Source organism: Lissotriton vulgaris, chromosome 5, assembly GCF_964263255.1.
Source record: "Lissotriton vulgaris chromosome 5, aLisVul1.2, whole genome shotgun sequence".
NCBI lineage: Eukaryota > Metazoa > Chordata > Amphibia > Caudata > Salamandridae > Lissotriton > Lissotriton vulgaris.
Genome location: NC_141693.1, coordinates 850583154 through 850601713, shown reverse-complemented (window position 1 = coordinate 850601713; position 18560 = coordinate 850583154). Strand labels below are relative to the sequence as shown.

Below are 18560 nucleotides of genomic sequence, written 5' to 3'. Positions count from 1 at the left end.
CGTTTGATCCTTTGGGTTCTGCCGGAGAGAAAGGAGCAGATCCAGTTGAGCGCAGTTCCTCGAATACCGTAGTTGTGGAGTCTGGCTGCGAAAGTGTGGTGTGAGACGGTGTTGAAGGCTGCGGAGAGGTCCAGAAGGATGAGGGCCGCAGTGTGGCCCTGGTCAAGGTTCATGTGGAAGTAATCGGTGGCGGTGAGAAGGGCTTCTCGGTGCTGTGGTTGCTGCGAAATCCAGACTGGAAGGAGTCGAGGATGATGTTCTCTTTGATGGGCTTTGATGAATCTCTCGTTGACTTTGGTTGCGAAGGGAAGGAGAGAGATGGGCCAGTAGTTTTTCAGGTCTGTCGGGTCGGCCGAAGGTTTCCTGAGGAGGGGCTTGATCTCTGCCTGCTTCCAGGTGTCGGGGAAGATGCCATATTCGAGGGAGGCGCTGATGGTCCGGCCTTGTTCGGGTGCTATGGCGGCGGTGGCTCTGTGGTAGATGTGCGGAGAGCAGGGGTCCTTGAGGGCTCCTGAGTGGTTGTTCTTCATGGTTGTGGCGGTATCTTCAGTGGTGGCAGTTTTCCAAGTGGTGATGGTGGGCTGGTTGTTGGTGGTGGAGAGGGGGTGGTGTCCAGAGTCTGTTCGCTGAAGTTGTCGTACAGGGCCTTGATCTTCAGGTGGAAGTAGGATCTGAGCTTGTTTCAGAGGTCCTGAGATGGTAGGACGTCTGTGTCTTCGCTGGGGGGATTTGTTGAACTGCTGTATGACATTGAAGAGTTATTTTGCGTTACTTGCGTTGGTGTGTATTTTGTTCTTGATAAAGGTCTGCTTGGTGGCTCTGATGTATTTGTGGTATTCTTTAATGGCGTTCCTGTAGTTGTTCTGGTCTTCAGTGGTTTTTCTGTTCCACCAGAGTTTCTTGAGGTGTCTGCAGGATCGCATGGCTTCTTGGGGGTTGGTGGTGAACCAGGCGGCCTTCAGAAGGCATTGTTTGATGGGGTCGCGGAGGGGTGCAAGATTGTCAGCGCAGCTGGCGATCCAGCGGTGTAGTTCTTTGGCTGCAGAGCTGGCGTTGGTCGTGGCAGAGGGTGGGTCATGGAGGAGGGTGGTCTTAAGGTTTTCCTCTGTAATCTTGCTCCATTCCCTCCTTGGTGGGCGTGGGGCGGGATTGGGTGAGGTGGTGGAGTTCAAGGTGGAGTGTACGCGGTGGTGTTCTGTCCAGAGGGGTTGCGTGGTGTGGTTGTAGTGGATGTTTGTCCCTCTTGCGAAGATGGGGTCGAGAGTGTGTCCCGCTCTGTGGGTGGGGGTGGTGATGAGCTGCTTCAGTCCGAGGTTGGCTAGGTTGTCACAGAGGGTGGTGGTGTTGGGGTGGCTGTGGTTGTTGAGGTGGAAGTTCAGGTTTCCAATAAGAATGTACTCCGTGGAGGCGATGGCATGGAGTGCGATGAGGTCGGCAATAGTGGTGGTGGAGGAGATGCTATGGCCGGGGGGTCTGTAGACTAGGGTCCTGCACAGCGTGGTTCAGGGGCTGGTATGGTTCTGGAAGTGGGGGTGCTCTGTGTTGGAGAGGGGATAGTTTGTGCTGGAGGTGGAGAGTCAGAGGCAGTACTTGTGTGCCATGGTGAGTCCTCATCCTCCTGGATGGTGGGGGCGGTCCTTTCTTTGGATCTTGTATCCCTCGGTGATGGCGCTGGCGATGTTGAGGGAGGAGGGTTGGTCCATGTTTCCGTGAAAAAGGCGATGTCTGAGGAGAGGTTGTCAGGCAGGTCCCAGATCTCTGTGGCGTGTCTGTGGAGGGAGCATATGTTGAGGAGGATGCACCACAGGGCTTTGGTGGTGCAGGAGTCCAGCCTGGGTTCAGCAGTCGTGGGGTAGCTGTTGATGCTGAAGGATTGTCGGCAGTGTCGCGTGGTGAACTGGCCATGGGTGGTGTTAGGCATTGATCTTTGTCTCTTCTTGAGTTGAGTGCGAGTAGGGCAGCTAAGTTGTGCCTGTGGATGGCAGGAGGACCAGGGTCCCTGGCGCTGGCGCGGTCGGGTTGCGGACGGGCGCAGACGGGCTTGCCTTTGGCACGCCAGTGGTGTTGCCGCGCAGCAGCTACCATTAAGTAGGGGAGGGGGAGTGAAACGCAGCTGGGAGGCGGGAAGTGGGAACCGGCAGGGGGGAGGGGCTGCTGGGGCAGCAGCGGTGGGAAGGAGAGCAGAGAGAAGGCAGAAAACGGCCACGAGGGGGACAGAAAAAGTAGGCAGAAAAAGGCTCAGAGACAAACATGGGCACAAAAGAAACAGAACAACAAAGGGGCACAGAGACAGATACAGGCACAAAACAGACGGAACAACTAAGAGGGAACAGAGACAGATACGGGCACAGAAGAGACAAACAACAAAGAGGCACAGAGACGGATTCCGGCACCGAAGAGACAGAAAAACAAAGAGGCAAAGACACAGATACGGGTACAAAAGAGACAGAACAACGAAGAGGCAACGGAGACAGAACCAGACTATAGCGGCCAGCAAACCTGAGCGGTGGCACTTAGGAGTGGAGCTGCGGGAGGATAGCATGTCCCTGACCAGTGGGTATGGGTGTTTTTGTCCTAGGATTTTTCTTCTGTCTGTAAATCCAGTGCCAATACACTCCAGGTATTTGAGCGCTTTAGAAATTCTGTTAACATAATATAACAAAGCCAAAAGTCTGGTGGCCAATGTCAGGCCTCTTGCCTTTGCCAATGCTTGCTTAAAATGAACACACTAGGCTAATCACCAAGTGCCCTAGCTATAAAGAAACATTTGAAGATGATATTCACCCATTTGCATTATGTCTTTCCTTTGGAAATATTGGGAATATTTGAGGAATCGAACAAAATACCTCACATCGATATCAGGTTCTTAGTTAAGATAATTATAGTAGGTCTAGTGTACAAAATACCTCTGAAGCTCCAATACTTTGTAGGCTTAACTACGGATGTGGGGAGATTGTGTCTAACTAAAAAATGGATTGAAGGAATGCCACTTTGTTTAATAACTGGTGGTAAAAGTTAGTTCATTGTTCAAGTATTGACTCCATTACTTTAATTTAATTTTCACATCAGTGGTTATTTATGGAGCTTGTGCCCACTGTTCATTTCGAAACAAGTTTGTAATGTTATATATGAATGTTATATGTTGCATTCACGCATGATCTGGTCTGTTTTCTCGAATATATAAAAATTCCCTTATCTATTATTTTTTAATTATACACAATGCCTGTTTTAGATAACAATGAATGTTAAACCTTTCCAGTTTTTATGACGTTAAGTAGTATTGTTATTCCCCGACTTTAATGAGAATCAGGTTATCAGCAGTAAAAGGATGTAGGGCTGAGATGGCTCCTAATGGGATTTGATCTACTGAGCCCTTCTTAATCAACGAGTAAGATTATGTTATTTAACAAAGCTTTTTTCCGACTTTCACTGTAGAAAGGACTTCAACCTTTGTTGTGTGTTCGTGTGTCACTTGGCAACATTTTCTTACATTCACGTATTCATTTACCCACACACAAGCATTCATTCCCACAACCACCATCTGCATGTATTCATCTTGCAATTTGTACACAAAACCAAACATTCTTCCATTGACTAAAACCTTTATATTTATCCGTCCACACCCATCCATGCTTCCCTCTATCTGTCATCAACTCATTCACATCCACTTATTCACAGTTCGATGCTGACAGATTAATCTGCCTAGATTAGTGCATTCACCCAATGATCTGCTCTTGCACAGTAATTCTTTCATCCATCCATCGGCCTGTACACCCATCAACTACAACATTCCTCACATACAATATGTAATCATTTACTTATACATCCAGCTAGCCACCTTTCCGTATCTACATCCACTCAGGTGTCTATTTTTTCATCCATGCATTTACCCATCCACCCGTCGAACCACACACCCATCCTCCATCTGAGGGATGTGCCTGTATCTGGGTTTTATGCGCTTGACTGGGTGTCCCGGTGTATTTCTTGAATGTGTGTTGGTGTGTACATGTGTACCTATAGTTCTGTCAGACTGTGTGTTGAAGTCTTTGTGTACTTTTATTTTTTGCTTGTTGCTTGTATTTTGGGCAATGTCTGAATGTAGCCTTATTAAGCTTGAAACTATGAAAACAAGCATACACCACACCAGACAAAGTATCCCCATAGGAAGGATTTTAGCCCTGAATAACCCTACAGGCCGAAGCTGTGGATATTCAGATGCTGAGAAGCACCCAGTTTACAACGTTTCTTAGCAAAAATATTTGAATTGTGGTCTAATAAAAAAATGTGTGCCACTTTAAAGGTAACATTTCAGCATCCTTATGATATTTCACCCTTATCAAGGGTAAACGCGGCTCAGCGCTCTGACGCAGAATGCTTTTTTCAGTTTATTGTCAATTTTGTGATCCATTTCTATTGTAATGAAGGGATTTGAAAGGAGCATCACTCCTATCTGCAAGTCATAATAGTACGTATCTATAGTTTGTGACAGCAGTTGTCGCAAACTGTTGTCTGGTTACCAATACTTTTAATTGGGGGTGAGGGGGTTAACAGATTTGCAGAGGGGAGACATGAGCTGCCTTGAAAAAAATAGGGGGGCATATTATCAAGGGGGTTTATCTCCGCTTTTTTGGCTTTAAAAGCCAAGAAAGCGGAGATAAAATTATCTCCCTATTACCAAGCTGTCGCTAACACCAGTTAGTGACAGCTAATAGGAGATAGCGACCATCTTAGGCCCCGCTTTGCATGTCAGTGATATTTATCACTAATGACATGCAAAGTGGGCGTGCCAAGATGTTAGCGACTGGAAACAGTCCCTAACATCGCTATCTTCTATTACCAACTTTTGGAGATATTCGCGCTAAGCGCGAATATCTCCAAAAGCTAACACCTGCCCTGAGCAGTTCTTAGCCATGTTATCCAATGGGAGGTGGATAACATGGCAAAGAGCATTTGCTCGATAATGCATGAATATCGCTGACTTTTCAGCGATATTCATGCATTGCAGCCGTTTTTTATCGCATTTGCGATAAACCTTGCTAATAGCAAGGTTTATCTGCGATAAAAATCGCCGATGTGCGGCGATAATTTTTGTCTCTAAACAAGTTAGAGACAAAAATTATCGCTAGTTGTTGGTAATATGCCCCAGGGTTCCTTTTTGGGAATGCAACATGGTGGTCTGCTGGCCTTGCAACCATCATCTTTGTGTTTTTTGCCAATCACGGGGATCACAATTAGCAATCTGTTTAATAAATATCCATTGTTCTGCAAACACCTGCGACTGAAGATTTTGCTATGCCACCTTTTATTTAATAGATCGCATTCAAAATCGGAGACAGGTTACAATTTCTGTCTACTTTTTGTTTCCTGTTTTCTTAGTACACCGGGCTCAAAGTCTCAATTTCCCTTCTTAAAACCTCCCTTCTGCGGTTATTAAAAAAAAAAATGTAACCTTTGATCACTTTATAAGTCAATGCTTATTTCAGTTTCCTCTCTTTCAATGGTGTGTTCACTTCTTTGGGACTTTGGAGCACAGGTAAGTGAGACCAATGAGATTGAGATTATTGAAGCTCTGACACCTGTCCTCCTGTCATGTGAGACATTTAGCGGCAGACCTGGCTAATTGGTTGAAATGGTAAAGGTGTAGCACAGTGGCCAGAGCAGAGCTCAGGGCTTGCGGCTCGATTCCTGGAGCCAGCGGCCGCTCAGATCAGCATCATTTGACTCTGAGCATTAGCTCACTTATTCTCCTCAACGGACCCCAGTGCCTAAATACTAGGCCTGGGTGGAGTTTGCGGAGTTCCGCTATGCCGAACTCTGCACAGTGACAAAAAACTTAGCGGAGTTCCGCAAGTGGCGGAGTACAGCAGGAACCGCTGTTCACTCTGATCTTCCTGCCGCTCAAGTAGAAATTTTACCCGAGCGGCAGCTCTAGCTCACCAACTAACCCTTGGCGAGCGAGAGCGGGGAAACAACTCCACTGCACTACGTTGGGTGGGGTTTTTTGTATTCAGCAAGCATGAAGGAGCGCGGAGTGCAAAAAACTCCACAAACTAGGCAAACGGAGCGGAGTTCACCACCCAGGCCTACTTAGGGGTGATAAGTGGTGCTTTACAAATCTGAAATCAAACCGTGCCTGTGATACTTTCCTGATAAATTTGTTTAAATACTTTCTTTTGCTAAAACTGGGGTTTTGTGGGAGAAGTTTTGTGGAACACTGGTTTTGCAGAAATGTCCCATTCCATTTTTTTAAAACTTTGCAACATATGTAAAATTGGCAACGCATGCCTAACCTTTCTAAAGATGCAACGTAAAAGCCTTCACAATTTTCATACTCCTAAGATACAGCAGTAAGGGTATCAGTAACTAAAAGACAGTTTTACAATTAGGCAAATTGAGTGATCATTTTTCCCACAATTCATCGATGTTTACGATTTGTTGCTCCTAAAGGTTGTTCAGCTCTTGTAATCCAATCATCAGTAAGTACATTGAAATGGGCTGCTGCGGTTTCTTTTCATGGCCTCAGGAATTGTTTCTCAACTTGTTTAGCAAGATCTGGAATGACCTGGAAACAAGTGGCTGCTAATTGCAACAACAAATGAAAGAAACATAATGCTATAATTGTTTTGTATAAAGCTGGTCTAATCAGAAAAAAACATCTTTAAAGGAAATGCCCCAGACCTAACATGCAGGCCACAGTGAAAAATGAGATAAGGGTCCCTTGTACTGTACTTAGGGCAATATCTATGACCCGGTTTGCATCGCTCTTGCAACATGTAGCGTGGTGCAAGAGCAATGAAAAGCTCATGTCATATCTTTGAAGCCACACAAAGACACTTTGGGGGTCATTAGAATGTCGGGCAGAATGCCTCCGCCAGGCTGGCGGTGGCTACGCCAGCCTGGAGGAGGCAATCCGCCCGACATCCGTCCCTGAATTCCTCCCCGCCATATTACAATGGCGGGGGGGGACCGCAGCGGAGCAAGACACAGCACGCCACATTTCCGCCCCGGTCACCTTGCGGCCGGGGCGGAAAATGAATAATATGGTGGCGGTGTCTATCAGACACCGCCAGCCATATTATGAAAGGCATTTTGGCAAGCCTTTCCGTGGCGGCAATGCCGCCACGAAAAGGCAGGCGGTCTTCACTCTGGGGGCCCCCTGCGGGCCCCCAGAGTGAAGGTGGGTAGGGGCATGCACACTGGGGGTATCTGTGGTACCCCCCCACATTTGCATAAACGAAGCAGCAGGACCCGCGCGGTGCCTGCCGCTTTTTTTATGTAAATGCTGCAAATACATCCTAATGCCCCCACGTGACCCCTGCCCTTATGGCGGGCGGTCCCGTTTACCTATGGGATGGCGGGCGGGCTTTGGCTTTGAGTACCTCCGAAAATATGGAGTAAAGCAGCGCAGCACAAATCAGAGGAAGGCGGCGAGGTACCGACGGACAGAGCGGTGCTTCCCTCGAGTCCTGAGCCGTTGCCAGGCGAGGCGCAGCCTACTACTTTGTCTATAATGTAGTGACATACAACAAACTGCGGAATCAGACGACACCTAAAGGATCCAGGTGATCTCCATTAAGGTCGCAGATTTATTTTTGTAGTCACTTTTTAATATCCCTCACTATTGCAGTAGCTTAAGTTAAAATAGGTCCTGATGAATGCAATGGACTCGGTGGTCCTCTAATTGCAGAAACATGTTGACCAATATTTCTGGGTAAATATTTGTTTAATTTACCCCACTGCTTTTTAACATTGGTGGAGTAGGCAAAACACGGAATAAAGTAATTTGTTTGCCCCCTCACCCAATTTTAGTTTCACTCTTCACTTCTACACTCACCATATGCACTGCACAATCAGTCACTCTCACCTTTGTTTCCAGCTTAAAAATAGCCTGTGAGACTCAGTCCATCAAGGACGGCATCGGTAACAACAGAGGTTAAACATCTCCTCCACTATGCCGGCTCCTGGCGAATGGCTATACAGGAATCCCAAATGATGAAGGGCGGTTCCGAGTGGTGACTGATGGGAACCCTGCTATAGATCACGAGGTGCCCATCTAACTCGACAAACACATAGATGTAATTTCTCTAATACATCGACGACAGTACCACATTCTCTTTAGACCCGGTGACATTATTTGTATTTTACAGATAGAAATACCCACGTAACAGACGAACGGTTTAGGTTAGCACACCGAAACTGCGTACACACACTAAACTCGTCATTTGCGGTTCATAGATACCAGACTCGACTATATTCGTGCGAGTCGAAAACACCACTTACAATTGTCACGGAACCTCCACCTGGCTGTATGCAAATTAGTCTGTTCCTGTCCCAGTGCATGATGGGAACAGGGCAAACCAAACTACAAAAGCCAATTCTTACACTGGGAAGGAAACAAGCTCCCGGGGACCGGTTTCTGGCATTACAGCCGTCTTCGGCCCGGTTTGCTTGAATCCTGATGGTGCAATGAGCAAGGGTCTCACATCTGAGAATACCCTTCCACGCTTAGGGTGGACAAAAATATTTACAACAAGGGGTGGTGAGGGACAGAGTCTCTGAATTAAGCAGAAAGCTCTCACCCAGTCAAGAGATCAGGGCTAGATCCAACACCGTTTTTTAGCTCACTGCACCATCCCAGTTTCAGAACCTGGCTGTATGCAAATTAGTCTGTTCCTGTCCCAGTGCATGATGGGAACAGGGCAAACCAAACTACAAAAGCCAATTCTCACACTCGGAAGGAAACAAGCTCCCGGGGACCGGTTTCTGGCATTACAGCCGTCTTCGGCCCGGTTTGCTTGAATCCTGATGGTGCAATGAGCAAGGGTCTCACATCTGAGAATACCCTTCCACGCTTAGGGTGGACAAAAATATTTACAACAAGGGGTGGTGAGGGACAGAGTCTCTGAATTAAGCAGAAAGCTCTCACCCAGTCAAGAGATCAGGGCTAGATCCAACACCGTTTTTTAGCTCACTGCACCATCCCAGTTTCAGAACCTGGCTGTATGCAAATTAGTCTGTTCCTGTCCCAGTGCATGATGGGAACAGGGCAAACCAAACTACAAAAGCCAATTCTTACACTGGGAAGGAAACAAGCTCCCGGGGACCGGTTTCTGGCATTACAGCCGTCTTCGGCCCGGTTTGCTTGAATCCTGATGGTGCAATGAGCAAGGGTCTCACATCTGAGAATACCCTTCCACGCTTAGGGTGGACAAAAATATTAACAACAAGGGGTGGTGAGGGACAGAGTCTTTGAATTAAACAGAAAGCTCTCACCCAGTCAAGATGTCAGGGCTAGATCCAACACCGTTTTTTAGCTCACTGCACCATCCCAGTTTCAGAACCTGGCTGTATGCAAATTAGTCTGTTCCTGTCCCAGTGCATGATGGGAACAGGGCAAACCAAACTACAAAAGCCAATTCTTACACTGGGAAGGAAACAAGCTCCCGGGGACCGGTTTCTGGCATTACAGCCGTCTTCGGCCCGGTTTGCTTGAATCCTGATGGTGCAATGAGCAAGGGTCTCACATCTGAGAATACCCTTCCACGCTTAGGGTGGACAAAAATATTTACAACAAGGGGTGGTGAGGGACAGAGTCTCTGAATTAAGCAGAAAGCTCTCACCCGGTCAAGAGATCAGGGCTAGATCCAACACCGTTTTTTAGCTCACTGCACCATCCCAGTTTCAGAATCTGGCTGTATGCAAATTAGTCTGTTCCTGTCCCAGTGCATGATGGGAACAGGGCAAACCAAACTACAAAAGCCAATTCTTACACTGGGAAGGAAACAAGCTCCCGGGGACCGGTTTCTGGCATTACAGCCGTCTTCGGCCCGGTTTGCTTGAATCCTGATGGTGCAATGAGCAAGGGTCTCACATCTGAGAATACCCTTCCACGCTTAGGGTGGACAAAAATATTTACAACAAGGGGTGGTGAGGGACAGAGTCTCTGAATTAAGCAGAAAGCTCTCACCCAGTCAAGAGATCAGGGCTAGATCCAACACCGTTTTTTAGCTCACTGCACCATCCCAGTTTCAGAACCTGGCTGTATGCAAATTAGTCTGTTCCTGTCCCAGTGCATGATGGGAACAGGGCAAACCAAACTACAAAAGCCAATTCTTACACTGGGAAGGAAACAAGCTCCCGGGGACCGGTTTCTGGCATTACAGCCGTCTTCGGCCCGGTTTGCTTGAATCCTGATGGTGCAATGAGCAAGGGTCTCACATCTGAGAATACCCTTCCACGCTTAGGGTGGACAAAAATATTTACAACAAGGGGTGGTGAGGGACAGAGTCTCTGAATTAAGCAGAAAGCTCTCACCCAGTCAAGAGATCAGGGCTAGATCCAACACCGTTTTTTAGCTCACTGCACCATCCCAGTTTCAGAACCTGGCTGTATGCAAATTAGTCTGTTCCTGTCCCAGTGCATGATGGGAACAGGGCAAACCAAACTACAAAAGCCAATTCTTACACTGGGAAGGAAACAAGCTCCCGGGGACCGGTTTCTGGCATTACAGCCGTCTTCGGCCCGGTTTGCTTGAATCCTGATGGTGCAATGAGCAAGGGTCTCACATCTGAGAATACCCTTCCACGCTTAGGGTGGACAAAAATATTTACAACAAGGGGTGGTGAGGGACAGAGTCTCTGAATTAAGCAGAAAGCTCTCACCCAGTCAAGAGATCAGGGCTAGATCCAACACCGTTTTTTAGCTCACTGCACCATCCCAGTTTCAGAACCTGGCTGTATGCAAATTAGTCTGTTCCTGTCCCAGTGCATGATGGGAACAGGGCAAACCAAACTACAAAAGCCAATTCTTACACTGGGAAGGAAACACGCTCCCGGGGACCGGTTTCTGGCATTACAGCCGTCTTCGGCCCGGTTTGCTTGAATCCTGATGGTACAATGAGCAAGGGTCTCACATCTGAGAATACCCTTCCACGCTTAGGGTGGACAAAAATATTTACAACAAGGGGTGGTGAGGGACAGAGTCTCTGAATTAAGCAGAAAGCTCTCACCCAGTCAAGAGATCAGGGCTAGATCCAACACCGTTTTTTAGCTCACTGCACCATCCCAGTTTCAGAACCTGGCTGTATGCAAATTAGTCTGTTCCTGTCCCAGTGCATGATGGGAACAGGGCAAACCAAACTACAAAAGCCAATTCTTACACTGGGAAGGAAACAAGCTCCCGGGGACCGGTTTCTGGCATTACAGCCGTCTTCGGCCCGGTTTGCTTGAATCCTGATGGTGCAATGAGCAAGGGTCTCACATCTGAGAATACCCTTCCACGCTTACCTGGGGCGATAGGCGTTTCCTGGTGGCTGCTCCCAGACTTTGGAACTCACTGCCAGTAACCATCAGGGAAAGCCCGTCCCTGATGCAATTCCGCAGAAAAATAAAGACCTGGCTGTTTTGTCAAGAATAGCTTCCGACTAAGCCGTAGGGGGAATTCTACGTACTGTTCTTAGCGCCGAGACGCCTACGGGCATTTGTTCGCGCTGTATAAATCGTAAAAATAAATAAATAAATAAATAAATATATATGGCAAAAGACCCGAATTAAAGATCAATTTCAGTAGTAAAAACACAGACTTCACTACAAAGTTTGTAGAAAAAGTACTGCTTGCAAATTCGAACATGCAAAAAGTAGCCATCCTCACCATTAAATCAAAAGCATTTTTGTAAGTGAATTTTGAATGCTAGCTGGATCTGCTGCAAAAAAATCCAGAACCTGACTCTTATTCACATAGCCTAATTATCCATCTCAATTCCTATTTTTCCACACAGAGGGCCCAATTCACAAAGGTAAACTGAGACAAAAGTCTTACTTTACAACTGTTGGTATTCATAAAGGGCATTTGTGGGTAGTAAAGTTAGACTTTTCTCTCAGTTTAACCTAAGTTTTGGTCTTAAGTCTAACTGAGACAAAACTTAAGTTAAACTGAGACAAGAGTCTTACCCCCAGATTCATCATTGTCATGTTTTGCGAGTCCTTAATAGAGATTGTTAAGGAATCGCTATTAAAGAATCGCAAAACGGGATTCATGTAGAAATCGCAATATTTATTGTGATTCCTACAGCTTCCTTATTTGCAATTCTCTAATTGCTAATCACAAATGAGGAATGACTCCCCATTCATTCCTATGGGCCTAAAGGCCCATAGGAATGAATGGGGAGTCATTCCTTATTTGCGAGTAGCAAATAGCGAATCGCAAATAAGGAAGCGATTTCAAGGGTGCCAGGGTGTCCAAAGGACTCCCTGTAGCACCCCTGAAATGGTAATGTACACTGATGTTGCACACACACATGTCTAAAGGACATGTGTGTGTAACATACAACTTCCTTGTGTACATACAACTTAGAAAAATGCACTACAGTGCATTTTTCTAAGTTTTCTCTATTTACCACGTAGTTAGACTTTGCGGTAAATAGCGGCCCCAGATTGCAAATTCGCAATTTTTAAATGGTTCATGAATTGCATTTAAGGAATCTCAAATTGAGATTCCTTAAATGCAATTCATCGCAATTTAGCAATTTCTATAATTGCGATTTTTGCATTTGGGATGATGAATCCCAAATGCAAAAATAGCGCTCGCAAATGGCCAGATTCTCAGAATCTGGCCCTTTGCGAGCCGAATTTCCTTTGATGAATCTGGCTGTAAGTTTACTACTCGTAAATGCTTTTTGTGAATACCCAAAGTCATAAAGTTAAACATTTGTCTCAGTTTACCTTGGTGAATTGGGCCCCAAGTGTGTAAGTTGATTGCTTGTAGGTGGCACATAAGAACAATGAAATAATCATGCAATGCGTCCACAGTTTCAGCTAGGAATCCCTTTCTCTGAAAGAAACATGAAGAATTTGGGATCCCAAAATTGTCAGATCCCAAACTTCAAAACGTAGAAGAAGAGATTGGAAGGGGCAGAAAGACTGATTGAAAGAAAGCAGTGTTCTTACATCTGCCAAACAGCACAGCAGTCCAAAATCAAAGTTGAGAAAATATTCAAGCTAGTGAGTAACAGAAAAGCTGTCCTGCAAAACATCTAAACAGTCTCATTTTAGATGCCATGTTTAATTTGGAGTTCTGTCCTAGTGATGGTCAGTGGATGTTGGAGAACATAACAAATGGTTCAAATTATCAGTTGCAGTTTTTGTATTTGTAACAAAAGGAAATTATGTGAGAATCCAAGTTGATTCCTGATATGGAGTATATTTTTAGACTTTGCCCAAAGTGATTAATTCCATGTGATGAAATCTCCTCATGCATCTCAGGGCCTTTTTAATGCAGGACAGTTGTTATATACTGATCCTTTTGATTGTCCAAACGTCAAACTTCCCAATATGCCTTTTCATTGTGTGATTGATCAACTTTGGAACTAGCTATGTGATTTTCAGAGGAGTAATATTTTACAATTAATTTTGAAATAGTCCAAAAGGTCCAACATTTTAGTAAGTTCCTTAAAAGACTGAGAAGACTGCTCCTTCAATAGCCTTATTGATGGTCTAAAACTGTTAACTTTCATTCCGTTCTTTGATATCCTGGAGATCAAACCTTCAAATTATCTTTTTGATGATAAAATATGTAAATTATTCCTACAAACTCTTTAACACATGCAACATGAATTTGACACTTCCAGTGACTTGTGTCCTGGCCCTAAATTTCGACTTTGTGCATAATCATTCAAATGCTAAAATACAATGAGACAGATTTACTAAGAACTTTTGTTGTCCTTGCATTACGCAGTTCGTCGTAAGGCAATGAAAGTCCTTCACTGGGATTTAGTAAACCATGCAAAGCCACTTTACATGGCTTAGCATGGTTTTGGAAATACAAAGTAACGCTGGGCAGCGCATAGCACAGTCTTGAGTTACTTTGCATCAGGGATGCACTACATAGGTCAAACATGGCTGTTCCCATGCAACCACCAATTGATTTTGACGCAATCCCAGATACTAAATTGAGTAAACCTGGGATTGCACCAAAATGCTATGGCTCCCTGATTCAGGCATAACCAGGAGAAATATATTTATTTCTCCTTTTTACGTTCTCTTTCTATGCATGCTCCATACTGCAGCACAAATAGAAATAGTAAAATGCCTTCAAGCATTGCTTATGTTCCGAAGGTCTCTCTTCCTACACAAAAAATCCTTCTGGTAATACAGACACCCAGGGTGCCTGCATTGGTGCTAGGCAGCACACAGTGTACCACTGCTAGGAGACAGTCATATCAAAGTAGATATGGTGCTTTTCTGTTGTCTCCCTTTCATTTAAGGCAGAACATCAACTTTTCATGATGCCCTGTGTTGCATAAAATATTAGTAAATATCCCCCAGTGCACTTCTTGATGCTCAAAAGCGACTCCTGATGAGCTCTTTTGTGGTCAGAGAAACTACTACAGTGGGTTTTGTGATTGAGGTGATTAGCGGTATGCATTTTCTTATCTTTTGTGCTTTTGTTCAAATATGTGAGACCTCAAATGTTTTATAACTGAAAAATGAAGCATACATGCAACACTCACAGACGCAGAAGTAGAAAAAAAACTAAAAAACTTGAATCCCAGAGGCTGGAAGAAACAAATGACTACAAAACAAAAGCTTTCTTATTTCATGAATCACATTTAATTAGACATATGTACATGGAGGGCATGTATTCATCAGATCAGGGGTGAGTGAATCGTAATTTCGCAGGAGATAAGACTCAGACAACAAACCATTAAAAGTTATTACAACTTATCATTCAAACTTTAGCAATACATTTTGTAAAGGAACATTGACCAAGTTGCACAGATCAGGTTAGAGGAAGAGCATGCCGGGAAAGATCACAGACATCATAATTTTCCTGCTGGAAGTCATTATGATTAAGCCATAAAAGGGCCTATGCATAAAGGGAAGGATAACTTTTACTGTCTGAGCAGCTGTCACATCATTTGGATAACATCAAAAAAGTACCCAGAGATATATCTCTGTTCCGCAGGATCTGCAGGAGGCGCAGACTTGCAAGTGATCTTGCAAGTAACCAAGAGAAATCTAGTTAGTGGGTATGAGGTTTGCTCAAAACTAAAAATGGAGGAACATTCTTTCGTCTTTTGGCTTATCGATGATACCTTAGTGCAGGATGCCTCAACAGTTATGTGGCTCACAATATAATTAAGATATGCTCATTAATGTCATTTGTTTTTCAGGTGCCGCATTGATCAGTAAACTAGGCAAGGAAGAAGAGCAGACCATGGTATCAACCGTCCTAGAGCCTTGGGCAATTGTTCTTTTGATCTCCATCACAGTCCTGGTCATGGGTTTTCTTATGTTCCTTCCAGCTGCTGTCTTTGTCATTTGGCAAATGAGGCGAATGCCGGACATCTCACTGAGTGACACTGTGTGACAGCTCTAAAGACAATATGATAACTACATCTTCAGTTATGGATTAATGTCACATTTACTCAATGTACAAGGCCACGATTGAGCCTGCTGGAATGGAAACAGAATCTCCTTACTGGTGGGACAGAGACTCTTTGATTGGCAACACTTTCATCAGGATTAGGAGTGATTCTCCAGGGACTTAAATAAGAAAAAGGAAGAAGCAACAAAGAAGATAATTGTGAAGTTTATTGTTGCCGTGATGGATTCAAACTCAGGAAAATACACTGAGGCTTCCAACAGAGCATGTATCATCTACAGGAGTCTGGAAGTTTATTTTGTTACAAGCACTTTGGGTTGGATATCTTTTATTTCATTAACTGAAATTAAGATGCAGCAATGGAACAATGCTGGGCAGACCATTGCATCAAAGTATTATGAAAAAAAAGCCTGTAGTACTCTGTAATCCAATCCGTTGTACTTCAACATGTACCATTTAATGGTGTGCGCCATTTCTAGGAGACTTTAATTTCTGTTACAATACAATATTTGCTGCAGTACATTTTCATTTTGGCCTATAAAAGGGAGTGTTCAAACTGACATAACAAAGCCTTTAAAACTTTGTTTCTCAAATAAGTTCCATAAATGCTGGCATTCAATTGTTTTTAAGAAAACTGATGTTAAGACGATGCTGATTACAAGTCACCTTCTTTAAAGCATTTTGGGCCAGATTCACAAAGGGCCTCCGAACTGGCGGCAAATAAATATGATACCTGGCCTTCATGTGTTGGGAGAAGTTTCACTGAGAAGATTTTTTCAGTGGAACAGCCTTTGAATAATATAAGATTAGCACTACTTTTGTCCTTATTTAAGACGCTCCTTCGAGCTACTTCCTCCAGGAGATATTATTCAGCCTTAATGGACAATTTTATTTCCAGCTGTAGAGAGCAGCCATGAGCTGTATGTTCTCACCATAAAATTAGAACCTAGTCAAAGGGCTATCTGAAAGCTATTCATCCTGAGACAAACAAGCCACAGAATTTCAGAATCACATAATTCATTGGGGACACTACATGGACGATATAGTAAGGATCTGATAAGAAAATGAAGACAAATACCTAGGGGGTGATTACAATGGTGGAAGGCCCGCCACCACCTGTGGTGCGATGGTGGGCCCTCCGCCATCGGAGAGCAATTTCCCCCGCAAATTAGGATGGTGGGGGTAACAGAAACGCAAGCGTGGTAGGCACAAAGACCGCCCGCCATGGATCCGTAACAATCCCTTCTTACACGAACCAACTATTCAAAATCTTGTAGGAACCAAGATTAAATTGATGTACCTACCAGATTATTGTATATATAGTTGTCGCTGCCAATAAGTATATGAATTAACAATTTTACTTGTTGTTTTAATCGTGTATTATTTTTTGCACAAAATGTATGTGTCATGTATGTTTTAAGTATGTTTTAGGGACAGCAACTGAAGTAATTTGTGTTTCAAAATATGAGAGTTTATGGGTAAAAATTTACTTTCATTTTTTACTTTGTGGTCAGTGTGTTTGATTGTGCTGATATAAGTATCACTATCTTTGTATCCTGATTAGGGACGAAGTTTACAAGAAAAATCATTGAAATACTAAATCATTGGGTATTTCGGTCCGACAGAACCATCATTATTTAGTTTATCACCTGACCAGGTTCTGAGGGTTTACGGGTCACCCCATTACATGTAATGATGGATCCGCCACAGGCAATTGTTCCAATTGCTTGGCGGAGCGGTCAGCATCAGTAAAATGGTGGCAATGGCTAGCATGCACCGTCCACCAAATTACCATGCTGGTCGCCGCCAGCCTCTCTGTGGTGGGTAAACTGCCATTGAAAGGCTTGCAGGGATATGTTTCAGGGCCTGTTGGGGGCCCCCCTCGTGTTGGAGGTAGGCAGTGGTGCACTGGGGGTGTACCCATGGTACCCCCTACATTTCCCTGCACTAAGTGGCAGGCACAGTGTCGGGCCTGCCACATAGTGCAGGGAAACGCACTACATGCATTTCACACATTGTGGCGGGTGCGGCAGCCAGCAGCACCCATCGCTATGGTGAAGATCCAAGATGTGACAGCCACGCCATGTGATTCTACGTGTAGGACTGCCGCCATCGTGGTGGAGCTTGGGACCGCCTACCTCTTTGGGACTCACCCTACTATTCATTTAATACCTAAATGTTTGCTTTGTATCTATTTAGGAACTAAAACATAAACTATATCTAAAATTCTTGATAGTTTTGACTCAAAGAGTCATATCTATCCATTACGATCTAATTACACCGGTATGTATATAGAGTTGCTGGCTCAACAAAAGCAATGATTAGTAACCATGTGAAATCTCAGTAATAAAGTCTTGCATCATTTAGATGAGGCTATCAGTGACATCATCGTTGTTCTTCCATGATCAGTCAAAATTAAAATATATGTGGAAAATGTGTATCGTAATGTTTCACTGTAATTATAGTTGACTCTTACCAGCACACCAAGTATACACAGATAGGTTAGTTGTCAGCCTGATACCCAGAGTTGGTACCAAAAAAAAACCTGAGCATTTATTCTGTACACATATGTAAAATTATAGTATTTTAATTTTTATAGAATAATACCACCCTCTAGGGTCTGCATAAGGGCATTGTTAAGAAGGGGCTGAGCACAAAGGCAAGCTATTTAATTTGACAGGGAACTAGAGATGATGCCGCTCAGATAGACGATTCTCAGAGTGAAGTGATACATTATTAGCAGTCCCTCGACTATGTATTGTATTGTGTTCTATTGTATGTTATTGTATTCTTGTAATAAAATGACGAAGTACACTGTAGTTGAAAAGTAGTCTTCTTTATTGCAACCAAACACCATCACAGGTTCCAGTCAGCTGAAGGCAGCTGTGGAATGTTCATGCATTCTTGTGTGGGCAATACCAACAGCGGGCTGGGGAAATGGGGGGAATGGAAGGGACCAAGTGAGATTACAACACATCTCCCTATGGGGGAAAGGACAGAAAGGATAACTGTATATGGCATCAATAACGCTTTACAACTAAAACGTGTGCAGAATTGAGATAAATATACCACAAAGCAGAAATCAATACAGGAACAAATACTCATGTGGTATAGTAATCTTTGCTCCAACGGGGTGCAACTGTGGGTCTAGACGACCTTCTAGGGGTCACTTGACTCAT

The 18560-nt window shown here is 44.3% G+C and overlaps 1 long non-coding RNA gene across 1 annotated transcript in view; it reads left to right on the top strand.

The window, feature by feature from the left end:
* LOC147711691 (uncharacterized) overlaps positions 1-18200 on the top strand; it is a 47429-nt gene extending 29229 nt beyond the window's left edge. The window contains exon 2 of the long non-coding RNA XR_015295956.1: positions 15170-18200. This is a non-coding gene — a long non-coding RNA (uncharacterized LOC147711691). The remainder of the gene's footprint in view (positions 1-15169) is intronic.
* Positions 18201-18560: the final 360 nt, after the last annotated feature.